A 14,349-nucleotide genomic window follows, 5' to 3' on the forward strand; every position below is an offset into this window, starting at 1 on the left:
AGAAAGAAACAGGCATGGGAGGAGGGGATGACTTTGAGTTTAGTGACTGAGACTAAATGTTAATTTCAGTCATTAACAATAGTGAGGGAATAATAATGAACCATTTTGCTGGACTCTTCTTCTAAAAACTGCATTCTATATTCCTGCAAGAAGTACCATAATATTGGCCCTGAATTTGGGGTCGGAGGCTTCCTGCGGGAGAAATGTCTCCAATCTGCAAATAAAATGCCTACGTACCTGGTGGTCCCAGAGGGATGGAGACTCGCTGTCCTGGGTCTCTCCAGGTACCCGCAGGAAGAGACCCACGTATCTGAGGGGCGCACACGGTTCACATGGGATCACGTGGGCTGGCCCAACGAATGATAGAAAGGGATCCCCATTCATGCTTACAGAAACCCCATAAGCATGAATAGAATACCCACAAAAATACATAGAAACATAGAAATTTACAGTGCAGAAAGAGGCCATTTCGGCCCATCGTACCCGCGCCGGCTGACAAAGAACCACATGGCCTTCGGTCAGCTGCCCTGAAGGTTACTTATAAACCTATGAACAATGAACAATTGAGGAAAGGTGAAGAGCATCCGGCCCAACCAGTCCGCCCCACACAACTGCAATACCCCATGTATCGCAACATTTTACATTCCACCCCAGCCGGAGCCATGTGATCTCCTGGGCGATGCAAAAAAACAAGTAAAAACCCAGGCCAATTGGGGAAAAAAATCTGGGAAAATTCCTCTCCGACCCATCCAGGCGACCAAAACAAGTCCAGGAGACCACTCTGCCGGTATTAGATTCCCTGAAGTACTTACCATCGCAACTGCGCCAGACAACAAGAGGTTATCCAGTCTAATCCCACTTACCAGCTCTAGGTCTGTAACCCTGCAGGTTACGGCACTTCAAGTACCCATCCTAACATCTTTTAAATGTGGTGAGGGTTTCTGCCTCTACCATCCATCCAGGCAATGAGTTCCAGACCCCCACAACCCTCTGCGTAAAGAAGCTTCCCCTCAAGTCCCCACTAAACCTTCCCCCAACCACTATAAACCTATGCCTCCTCGTAATTGACTCCTCCATCAAGGTAAATAGGCTCTTGCTATCCACTATATCCAGGCCCCTCAAAGTTTTATACACCTCAATGAGGTCTCCCCTCAGCCTCCTCTATTCCAAGGAGAACAAACCCAACCTATCCAATCTGTCCCCATAGCTAAAATTCTCCATTCCAGGCAGCATCCTCGTAAATCTCCTCTGCACCCGCTCCAGTGCAAACATGTTCTTTCTATAATACGGTGACCAAAACTGTAAGAGGTATTCCAGCTGTGGCCTAACCAGTGTATTATACAATTTAAGCATAACCTTCCTACTCTTGTATCCTATGCCTCGGCCAATAAAGGCAAGCATTCTGTATGCCTCTTAACCACCTTATCAACCTGGCCTGCTACTTTCAGGGATCTGTGGACAAGCATTCCAAGGTTCCTTTGTTTATCTCTATTTCTCCAAAGTGAATTCCATTTGCCACTGTTCTGCCCACCTGACCAGTAGATTGATATCCTCCTGCAGTCCATGACATTCCTCTACATTATCAACCGCACAGCCAGTGTTATCTGCAAACTTCTTAATCATACCCTCTATATTCAAATCTAGATCATTGATACATATCACAAAAATCAAGGGATCCAGTACTGAGCTCTGCAGAACCCTACTGGAAACATCCTTACGGTCACAAAAACATCCATCAACCATTACCCTTTGCTTGCTACCTCTAAGCCAATTTTGGATCCAACTTGCCACTTTGCCCTGGATCCCATGGGCCTTTACCTTCATGACCAGTCTGCCATGCGGGACCTTATCAAAAGCCTTGCTAAATTCCATAGACACTATATCGTATGCACTACCCTCATTAACCCTCCTGGTTACCTCCTCGAAAAATTCTATCAGGTTTGTCAAACACGATCTTCCCTTAACAAATCTGTGCTGACTGTTCCTGACTAATCCTTGCCTTTCTAAATGTAAATTTATCCTGTCCTTCAGGATTTTTTCCAATAATTTTCCAACCACTGAGGTTAGGCGGACAGGCCTGTAATTACTTGGCTTATCCCTTTCTCCCTTCTTAAATAAGGGTATCACATTAGCAGTCCTCCGGCACCATGCTTAAATCCAAATAGGACTGGAAAATGATGGTCAAGGCCTCTGCTATTTCCTCTTTTGCTTTGCTCAACAGCATGGGATGCATTTCATCAGGGCCTGGGGTAAAGCTGCTAAACCCCATAATACCTCCTCTCTCACTATGTTTATTTCATCCAGAATTTCACACTCTTTCTCGATAGCAGTATCTGCATTGTCCCTTTCCTTTGTGAAAACATGTAAAGTATTCATAAAGAACCATACCCTCATCTTCCACTTCCACACACAAATTACCCTCATGGTCTCAATTAGGCTCTTTCTTTAGTAATCCTCTTGCTCTTAATATATTTGTAGAACATATTTGGGTTTTTCTTGATTTTACTTGTCAAGAATTTTTCATGCTCTCTCTTAGCATTCCTATTATCCTTTGTAATTTCACATCTGAATTTTCAAAATTCCTCCAGAGATTCTACAGTATTTAGCTGTCGTTATACGACATAAGCTTCCCTTTTTTTCTTTATCCTTTCCTGTAAGTCCTTTGATATCCAGGGGGCTCTAGAATTGTTATTCCCATCTTTTTCTTTAAGGGCACATGTTCAGCCTCCGGATCTCCTCCTTGAATGCCTCCCACTGTTCTGACACTGATTTACCGTCAAGTAGCTGTTTCCAGTCCACTGTGGCCAACTCACTTCTCAACTTAGCAAAGTTAGCTTTTCCCCAATTTGGAACTTTTATTCCTGTTCTATCCTTGTCCTGATCCATAACTACCTAGAATGTGACTGAATTGTGGTCACTGGCACCCAAGTGCTGTTCCACTGATATCCATTCCACTTGCCCACCTTAATTCTCCAAAACTAAATCCAAAACCGCCCCCTCCCATGTTGGGCTTGTTACATACTGACTAAAAAAGTTCTCTTAAATGCATTTTAGGAATTCCGCAACCTCTATACCCTTCACACTATATTCATCCCAATCAATATTAGGATAGTTGAAATCCCCTACTAATACTGCCCTATGTTTTTTGGACTTCACAGATATTTGCCTACATATTTGCTCTTCTATCTCCCTCCCATTGTTTGGGGGTCTATAATATATGCCAGCAGTGTGATCGCCACTTTTTTATTTTTCAGTTCGACCCATATGGTCTCATTTGATGACCCCTCTAACATATCATTCCTCCTCACATCTGTAATAGTTTATTTAATTAATACCGTGATCCCCCTCCTTTTTACCCCCTCTCTCTCCTGTTTAAAAATCCTGAAACCAGGAATATTGAGCTGCCAAACCTGCCCCTCTTTCAGTCATGTCTCTGTAATGGCTATAATGTCATACTCCCAATTGTCTACCTGTGCTCTCAACTCATCCGCCTTATTTGCTATATTCCTTGCATTGAAATATATACCATTTAGCACAGGAAGACCTCCTCGATCACTACTTACTAACCCTTGTTTCCTCTGTCTTTCTACATTCTTGCTTTCCAATTTCAGCTTTACTTCCCTCCATATTGAATTTTTTCTCAGGTTCCCATCCCCCTGCCAAGCTAGTTTAAACTCTCCCCAACAGCACTAGCAAAACTCCCCACGAGGATATTGGTCCTGGCGCTGTTGAGGTGCAACCTGTCTGGTTTGTACAGGTCCCATCTCCTCCAGCAGCGGTCCCAATGCCTCAGAAATTTAAAGCCCTCCCTCCTGCACCAACTCTTCAGCCACACGTTCATCCTCTCTATCCTTCTATTCTTGTACTCATTAGCATGTGGCACCAGTAATAACACGGAAATTACTACCTTTGAGGTCCTACCCTTTCATTTTTCTCTTCGCTCCCTAAATTCTACCTGCAGGACCTCATCCCTCTTTCTACCTATGTCATTGGTCCCGATATGGACCATGACTTCTGGCTGCTTACCCTCTTCCCCCAGGATGCCCTGTGTCTGCTCTGTGACATCCTTGACCCTAGCACCAGGGAGGCACCATAACATCCTGGGGTCACGTGCACAGCTGCAGAAAAGCCTCTTTATTCCACTAACTATTGAATCCCCTACCACTAAAGCTCTTTTATTCTTTGTCCCTCCCCCGTGCAGCTGAGCCACCCATGGTGCCTTGGACTTGGCTCTGGCTGCACTCCCCAGAGGCACCATCGCCCTCACCGATACTCAGAAGAGAATATCAGTTGGAAAGTGAGATGGACTCAGGGAGGGAACTCCTGCACTACTTGCCTAGAGTTCTTCCTCTGTTTGGAGGTTACCTACATCCCCTCTGCCTGCATGCTTTTAAGCTGCAGGGTGATCACCACCTAAAACGTGCTATCCATGTAGCTCTCAGCCTTGCGGATGCACCATATTGACTTCAGCCGATGCTCAAGCTCTGAAACACAAAGCTTAAGTAGTTGAAGCTGGAGACACCTCCTGCACACATGGTCGTCTAGGCTGCGCAAAGTATCCAGGACTTCTCACATGCCACAAGACACGCACTCCACAGGATTGAACTGCCCTGCCATCCCTCTAATTAATCTTATCTGTTACAAAAGAGAAGGAGGTGCGTGGAGAGGCAGTCGGGACTTCGGTGAGAGGCCTATAAAGGCACAGCAGGGAGTCCGGGGCCCAGCGTCGAGGAGGTGCGTGGAGAGGTTTGTACAGCTACAGGGAGAAGGCAAAATAGAAATAGAAAGAAACAGAAAGGTGACGTCACAGCCAAGGGGGTAAGTGATTGGCTGCTGATTGGTGAGAAGTTTTTCTTTTTTCTCTTCTATAACAGTGAGTAAACTTGAGCATTGTTGTTGCCAATTTAAGTGTATCTAAGGGTTAAGTCATGGCAGGAGAGCTCGGTCACGTGATATGCTCCTCCTGTACCATGAGGGAACTCAGGGACACTTCCGGTGTCCCTGACGACTACGTGTGCGGGAAGTGTATCCACCTCCAGCTCCTGACGGTCCGCGTTGCGGAATTGGAGCTGAGGGTGGATTTACTCTGGAGTATCCACGATGCTGAGAATGACGTGAGTAGCACATGTAGCGAGTTGGTCTTACCGCAGGTGAAAGGTCCACAGCCAGATAGGGAATGGAAGACCAGCAGGAAGAGTAGTGAAGGTAGTGCAGGGGTCCCCTGCGGTCATCCACCTGCAAAACAAATACACCGCTTTAAATACTGTTTAGGGGGATGACTCATCAGGGGAGGGCAGCAGCAGCCAAGTTCATGGCACCGTGGCTGGCTCTGCTGTACAGGAGGGCAGGAAAAAGAGTGGGAGAGCAATAGTGATTGGGGATTCAATTGTAAGGGTAATAGATAGGCGTTACTGCGGCCGCAACCGAGACTCCAGGATGGTATGTTGCCTCCCTGGTGCAAGGGTCAAGGATGTCTCGGAGCGGGTGCAGGACATTCTGAAAAGTGAGGGTGAACAGCCAGTTGTCGTGGTGCACATTGGTACCAAAGTTTTGGTAAAAAAAGGGATGAGGTCCTACGAGACGAATTTAAGGAGCTAGGAGCTAAATTAAAACGTATGACCTCAAAAGTAGTAATCTCGGGATTGCTACCAGTGCCACGTGCTAGTCAGAGTAGGAATCGCAGGATAGCTCAGATGAATACGTGGCTTGAGCAGTGGTGCAGCAGGGAGGGATTCAAATTCCTGGGGCATTGGAACCAGTTCTGGGGGAGGTGAGACCAGTACACACCGGACGGTCTGCACCTGGGCAGGACCGGAACCAATGTCCTAGGGAGAGTGTTTGCTAGTGCTGTTGGGGAGGAGTTAAACTAATATGGCAGAGGGATGGGAACCAATGCAGGGAGACACAGGGAAACAAAATGGAGACAGAAGCAAAAGACAGAAAGGAGATGAGTAAAAGTGGAGGGCAGGGAAACCCAAGGCAAAAAACAAAAAGGGCCACTGTACAGCAAAATTCTAAAGAGTTAAAGTGTAATAAAAAGGCAAGCATGAGAGCTCGTTGCCCCAGGAGAGGGCTCTGAGCTAATTAAAGTGGGTGAGAGCTCAGATGAACAGGACCCCAAGAAGGAATGCAAAAGGCAGGAGGCAACACAGCAGAGTAGCACTGGGGTAAGTGTAAACCACAAGGTGATAGGAAGGGACAATATGTATGAATATAAAGGAGCTGCAGGAGGGGTCAAAACTAAAAATAATGGTTTAAAAACTAGTATTAAAACACTCTACCTAAACGCACGCAGCATTCGAAATAAAGTAAATGAGTTGACGGCACAAATCATTACAAATGGGTATGATTTGGTGGCCATTACAGAAACGTGGTTGCAGGGTGGCCAAGACTGGGAATTAAACATACAGAGGTTTCTGATAATTCAGAAAGATAGACAAGAAGGGAAAGGAGGTGGGGTAGCTCTGTTAATAAAGGATCATATCAGGGCAGTTGTGAGAGACGATATTGGCTCTAATGAACAAAATGTTGAATCATTGTGGGTGGAGATTAGAGATAGTAAGGGGAAAAAGTCACTGGTGGGCGTAGTTTATAGGCCCACAAATAATAACTTCACGGTGGGGTGGGCAATAATCAAGGGAGTAATGGAGGCATGTGAAAAAGGAACAGCAGTAATCATGGGGGATTTTAATCTACATATCGATTGGTCAAATCAAATTGCACGGGGTAGCCTTGAGGAGGAATTCATAGAATGCATATGGGATTGTTTCTTAGAACAGTATGTTACAGAACCTACAAGGGAACAAGTTATCTTAGATCTGGTCCTGTGTAATGAGACAGGAATAATAAACAATCTCCTCGTAAAAGATCCTCTCGGAATGAGTGATCACAGAATGGTTGAATTTGTAATACAGATTGAGGGTGAGGCAGTAGTGTCTCAGACGAGCATACTATGCTTAAACAAAGGGGACTACAGTGGGATGAGGGCAGAGTTGGCTAAAGTAGACTGGGAACACAGACTAAATGGTGGAACAATTGAGGAACAGTGGAGGACTTTTAAGGAGCTCGTTCATAGTGCTCAACAAAAATATATTCCAGTGAAAAAGAAGGGCGGTATGAGAAGGGATAACCAGCCATGGATAACCAAGGAAATAAAGGAGAGTATCAAATTAAAAACCAATGCGTATAAGATGGCCAAGGTTAGTGGGAAACTAGAAGATTGGGAAAATTTTAAATGACAGCAAAGAATGACTAAGAAAGCAATAAAGAAAGGAAAGATAGATTACAAAAGTAAACTTGCGCAAAACATGAAAACAGATAGTAAAAGCTTTTATCAATATATAAAATGGAAAAGAGTGACTAAAGTAAATGTTGGTCCCTCAGAAGATGAGAAGAGGGATTTAATAATGGGAAATGTGGAAATGGCTGAGACCTGAAACAATTATTTTGCTTCGGTCTTCACAGTGGAAACACAAAAACCATGCCAAAAATTGCTGGTCACGGGATTGTGGGAAGGGAGGACCTTGAGATAATCACTATCACTAGGGGGGTAATGCTGGACAGGCTAATGGGACTCAAGATAGACAAGTCCCCTGGTCCTGATGAAATGCATCCCAGGGTATTAAAAGAGATGGCGGAAGTTATAGCAGATGCATTCGTTATAATCTACCAAAATTGTCTTGTCTCTGGGGAGGTACCAGCGGATTGGAAAGCAGCTAATGTAATGCCTCTGTTTAAAAAAGGGGGCAGACAAAAGGCAGGTAACTATAGGCCGGTTAGTTTAACATCTGTCGTGGGGAAAATGCTTGAAGCTATCAGTAAGGAAGAAGTAGCGGTACATCTAGATAGGAATAGTGCAATCAAGCAGACGCAACATGGCTTCATGAAGGGGAAATCATGTTGAACTAATTTACTGGAATTCTTTGAGGATATAACGAGCATGGTGGATAGAGGTGCACCGATGGATGTGGTGTATTTAGATTTCCAAAAGGCATTCGATAAGGCGCCACACAAAAGTTTACTGCAGAAGATAAAGGTACGCGGAGTCAGAGGAAATGTATTAGCATGGATAGAGAATTGGCTGGCTAACAGAAAGCAGAGAGTCGGGATAAATGGGTTCTTTTCGGCTTGGAAATCGGTGGTTAGTGGTGTGCCACAGGGATCGGTGCTGGGATCACAACTGTTTACAATATACATAGATGACCTGGAAGAGGGGACAGAGTGCAGTGTAACAAAATTTGCAGATGACACAAAGATTAGTGGGAAAGTGGGTTGTGTAGAGGACACAGAGAGGCTGAAAAGAGATTTAGATAGGTTAAGCGAATGGGTTAAGGTTTGGCAGATGGAATACAATGTCGAAAAATGTGAGGTCATCCACCTTGGAAAAAAAAACAGTAAAAGGGAATATTATTTGAATGGGGAGAAATTACAACATGCTGCGGTGCAGCAGGACCTGGGGGTCCTTGTGCATGAATTCCAAAAAGTTAGTTTGCAGGTGCAGCAGGTAATCAGGAAGGCAAATGGAATGTTGGCCTTCATTGCAAGAGGGATGGAGTACAAAAGCAGGGAGGTCCTGCTACAACTGTACAGGGTATTGGTGAGGCCGCACCTGGAGTACTGCGTGCTGTTTTGGTCACCTTACTTAAGGAAGGATATACTAGCTTTGGAGGGGGTACAGAGACGATTCACTAGGCTGATTCCGGAGATGAGGGGGTTACCTTATGATGATAGATTGAGTAGACTGGGTCTTTACTCGTTGGAGTTCAGAAGGATGAGGGGTGATCTTATCGAAACATTTAAAATAATGAAAGGGATAGACAAGATAGAGGCAGAGAGGTTGTTTCCACTGGTCGGGGAAACATGCCAATAATATCATCGCAGTGCTCAATGATGAAAACCATAACCAGGTGGTGTTGGAAAGACAACGGGTGATTTTCTTAACTGAAGCAGGGTCCGAGGTGTATGACACCCTGAAAAATTTGCTTGTGCCTGTCAAGCCAAAGGACACAACTTTTAAGCAGGTTCTGCACTTCAGCCCTGAGCCCCTGGAAATTGCTGAAGGTTATCGTTTCGGAATACGAGATCAATTAACTGGAAAAAATATCAGTGAGTACATTGTAGCATTAAAAAAGTTATCTATTCACTGTAATGTCGGAAACTTTCAGGACCGAGCATCGCGTGAGCGCTTTGTTTGTGGGATGAAAAATGATGCGATCAGATGAAAGTTATTGACAACTCCTTACTTGACTTTTGATTTAGCTTGTCAGACACCTATGTCAATTAACATGGCCGACCAATATTCCCGAGAATTTCATACTAATTCCAGTCATCAGAAAACCGAGGTGAATCGCCTGCAGGTTAAAAGTAAAAGGCAGTTGTGCCCCAAGGTCTCAGAAACTGGCAATGGTAACAGAGGATTGAAGTCCTGCTATCGGTGCATGGGACAACACATTGCTCAAAGTTGTCTATATGTGAAGGCAAAGTGTTTCATCTGCAGGAAAACTGGGCATCTTGCGAAGGCATGCAGACTGAAGAGTAAACCAGCTTTCAAAGCTCTAAGCAGAAATCCCCAGAGACTACATAGCATGGAAGAAAAACACAGGATGAAGAGGTTTTAGAGCTACACATCATCAGGAGCACGAGGTTAACTTACAGTGATTTGAAAAGTATCATCATCCACATAGATGTTGCAGGAACCAAGTTACCCATGGAAATCAACACTGGTGCATCCGTGAGTGTAGTACTGGAGTCGCTATACCTCAACAAATTGTACGATTTGCCATTGGAGAAATCCAAGATAGAGCTGCGAGGCAACTCGGGAGAGAACATTCCTGTGGTAGGTCATATCACTGTACCCATGAAATATAAGGATCAATTAGTAATGGCAGGAGACAAGCCCGTTTTACTTGGAAGAAATTGGTTGTGATCACTGAAGCTGGATTGGAGTGAGATTTTTCGAGTTGAAACGAAATTTGCAACAAAGGGTGATGTCATCAAGAATTATCCGAAGGCGTTCTGCAAAACAGGCATTCCGATCCAAAGTTTCAAGGCAAATGTCAGGGTACAGAAGGACGCTAGATCGGTTTACTGCAAGCCACGTTCCGAACCAAATGCACTCAAGGAGAAAGTTGAGCAAGAACTCAAAAGACTAGAGACTGAGAACATTATTTCTAAGATAGATCTATTTAATTGGGCTACACCCATTGTTGTTGTACCTAAGTCCGATGGTCAGGTAAAATTGTGTGGTGATTATAAAGTAACCGTAAACCAGATTCTAGAGGGTAATCTCCCCAATACATTGCCCAATGTCGAAGATTTGTTCACAACGCTGACAGGTGGTCAGATCTTCTCAAAGTTGGATCCTACAAATGCCTACTTACAACTTGAACTAATTGAGGAGTCCAAGTCATGCTTGACTATAAATACTCATCTAGGCCTATATCAATTTAATAGGCTACCATTTGGAGTGTCATCTGTCCCCTGCCATATTCCAAGGGGTGATGAACCAGATTTTGCAAGGTATTGAAGGGGTAGTATGTTATTTAGATGACATACTAATTTCAGCACCAAATAGGCAAATTCATATTAACATAGTGAATGAAGTCCTCAAACGGCTAGAGAAGCACAGAGTATGAGTAACTGCTCGGAAGTGTGAGTTATTTCAAAACTCCATGGAGAACTTAGGGTACAGAGTAGACAAAGATGGTTTACATCCAACCAAGGGAAAACTGGATGCAATCAGAAATGCACCCACTCCCAAGAATTCCACTAAACATCGATCATTTTTGGGTCTTTTGCACTATTGTGGGAAGTTCTTACCAAACTTGGCTACAGTGTTACATCCACTGAATGAACTTTTGAAAAAACAGGTCCATTGAAAGTGGTCAGAAGAATGCGATACAGCATTCAAGGAGTGTAAATGCAAATTGGTAGAGAGCACCATGTTAGTTCACTATGACATATCTAAGGAGGTCAAGCTAACATGTGATGCCTCTCCATATGGAGTTGGGGCAGTGAACTCTCATGTACTACATAGTGGGGAGGAGAGACCAATTGCTTTTGCTTCATGCACTCTCAGTGCCAGTGAGCGTAATTATGTGCAAATCGAAAGGGAAGCTTTGGCATTAATTTTTGGGATCAAGAAGTTCCACAAATATTTGTATGATCGTAAATTGACCATCATTACCATAAGCCCCTGACAGCAATCCTCCTTCCAAAGTCACCAGTTCCAACATTAGCTGCAGCCTGAATGTAGAGATGGGCTTTGATTTTGTCAACATATACATATGATATTGAATACAGACGATCAGCTGATCACAGTAATACTGATGCTATGTCTAGATTGCCTTCCCCATCACAAGTTACACCCGATAGGGAAGAAGTGTTCTATTTTTCATGCATTGATGAACTGCCAGTCACAGCTGAAGAGATTGGTAGAGCAACCAAATGTGACCCAGTTATGTCAAAGGAGTATGAGTATATTGCAAATGGCTGGCCAAACCAGGTTACAGACAAATATATTCATCCATTCTTCATTCATAGGAATGAATTATCAGTCGATAAGTGGTGCAAGAGTGGTTATACCAAATAAATTCAGGTCCAAATTATTAGGAAACCTCCATGATCAGCACCTGGGAATGTGCTTGACCAAGAGATTTGCACGCAGTAACGTTGATAGAGGTAGAGTAAAAGAGAGAGAGTTCAAATGGAAATCAAGGGCATCCCTTGGACGAAAACTTTCCTCAGGATCAGCCTCAAATGAGTTTAAATGTTTGGAAGGTTCTGTTCGAGAGCTAAGGTATCCTCTTCAAAACAAAAAACAAGTGGTTAAGCTTGATTTGTAAATATGGCAATATAAGTCCATATCTTTTGTTATGTATAACCATGCAAGTTATGTATGATGATTATTTTGTTATAATTACTTCTTCATTAAGGAGGGAGAAGTGTAATATATTTAGCTCCACCTGTGGACTACTGTGGTACTGCAGCCAGTGCTGTGTACAAATAAAGAGGAAACAGGTCATCTGATTAGAAGTTCCGGAATGTTCTGCCATCTTAAGGCTGTGTGTGTGTTTGTGAGTTGTACTGAAGGTATAACAGTGTGGTGAGAATGTTACTTGTCACTTATCAACCCAAGTCTGAATGTTGTCCAGGTCTTGCTGCATGCGTACATAGACTGCTTCATTATCTGTGGAGTTGTGAATGGAACTGAACACTGTGCAGTCATCAGCGAACATCCCCGCTTCTGACTTTATGATGGTGGGAATGTTATTGATGAAGCAGTTGAAGTTGGTTGGGCCTAGGACACTGCTCTGAGGAACTCCTGCAGCAAATGTGGCTTCCAACCACCACAACCATCTTCCTTTGTGCTAGGTATGACTTCAGCCAGTGAAGAATTTTCCTCCTGAATCCCATTGACTTCAATTTTATTAGGGCTCCTTGATGCCACACTTAGTCAAATGCTGCCTTGATGTCAAGCACAGTCACTCTCACCTCACCTCTGGAATTCAGCTCTTTTGTTCATATTTGGACTAAGGCTGTAATGAGATCTGGAGTCGAATGGTCTTGGTGGAACTCAAACTGGGCATCGGTGAGCAGGTTATTGGTGAGTTAATAACACTGTTAATGACATCTTTCATCACTTTGCTGATGATTGAGATTAGACTGATGGGTGGTAACTGGCCAGATTGGATTTGTCCTGCTTTTTGTGGACAAGGCACAGCTGAGCAATTTTCCACTTTGTCATGTAGATGCCAGTTGTAGCTGTACTGGAATAGCTTGGCTACAAGTGTTTCTGGTTCTGAAGCACAAGTTTTCAGCATGACAGCCGGAAAGTTAGGGCACATAAGAGCCAAAGTTGAGCCCCACCCCAAATGGGGCACACCAACCATTTTTTAAGTTTTTCTCTGCCCCAATCTATGGGTTGGAGAATCTGGAGAAATTCAGGTATTGGAAATGTTTTTCCGGTCGGGCTGGATGTTGTGGCAGCTGGGGAAGGCGGAAGTGCCCTTGTAGCAGGGTGGCCTCTCCAACCAGTCATCAGCGTTGTGCTGACGTGTCACAACGTCCCTCTCCTTCAGTTAAAGGGAAGGATCGCTGCAAACTCTGCAAAGTTTTTAGTCAAGTCCATTGGGCCACCAGGGAGGGTTTCGGCCAGGCCAGCAGCTGCCATCTAAGAGGGGGTGCTGGGCTGTCCCTTTAAGGGAGGACGCATCACCGGCGCTGCTCCCGTGGGGCAATTTCCCGAAAGAGGCGGAAAGGGTGTCGCCGCCGGTCGGTCAGAAGTCGGCGCATGCTCAACATCGCGGGAAAATGAGCAGTGCGGCAATCCGCCGCTTCTAGCCCGGGGGCAGTTTCGGACGGGTTGGCCCATCCATCCGCCCACGGTCGCTAAGGCCTCTCCATTCCATCCTCACATCTTAGAGGCGGTAATGAAGGTTATGGAGGGGAGCAATTTCAGCTCCATAGTCTTTGTTGTATCCAGTGTGCTCAGCTGTTTCTTGATATCATGTGGAGCGAATAAAAGTGGCTGAAGACTGGCTTCTCTGATGGTGGGAACCTCAGGAGGAGGCTGAGATGGATCATCCACTCAGCACTTCTGGCTGAAGAAGGCAGCAAACACTCCTGCCTTCTTTTCTGAACTCACGTGCTGGACTCCGCCATCATTGAGGATGGGGATATTCATGGAGACTCCTCCTCCCATTAGTTGATTAATGATCCACCACCATTCACATCCAAGTCCTGAATGTGGCAGGATTGCATATCTTTGATCTGATCCGTTGATTGTGGGATTGCTTAGCCCTGTTTGTAGCATGCTGCTTCCACTGTTTAGCATGCATGTAGTCATGTATTGTTCTTGAGCTTTTTTATGGCTTTGCCTACCTCGTGCAGCATTGGGGTTTCACTGAGGTGGTGGCGGGTTGCATTCTGCGGGATAGAGTTGAGAACACTTGAGTCAAAGACAGAGTCTCGATTGAGGAGATCTTCAAAGCGCTCGTTCCAGCGGGCCCTGACAGCCTCAGTGTCCTTGATGAGTGTTTCCTCATTCTTGGCCAGGAGCGGGGTGGAGCCTTGGGAGTTTGGACCATAGGTGGCCTTGACTGCAGTGAAGAATCCTCACATATCGTGGCTGTCAGCCAGTTGTTGTATCTCCTGTGCTTTTTCCATCCACCACCTGTTCTTTACATCCCAGGTTTTTTGTTGGACCTTAGCCTTGAGCCGTCTGTAACATTGCTTTGTAGCTCCCGAGTTGGGTTGTTGTTTGAGGCTCAGAAATGTTCTGCACTTATGATCTATTAGCTTTTGGATCTCCTGATCGTTTTCATCAAACCAGTCCTGGTGTTTTCTGGT

This window comes from Pristiophorus japonicus, chromosome 1, assembly GCF_044704955.1.
Source record: "Pristiophorus japonicus isolate sPriJap1 chromosome 1, sPriJap1.hap1, whole genome shotgun sequence".
Taxonomy (NCBI): Eukaryota; Metazoa; Chordata; class Chondrichthyes; family Pristiophoridae; genus Pristiophorus; species Pristiophorus japonicus.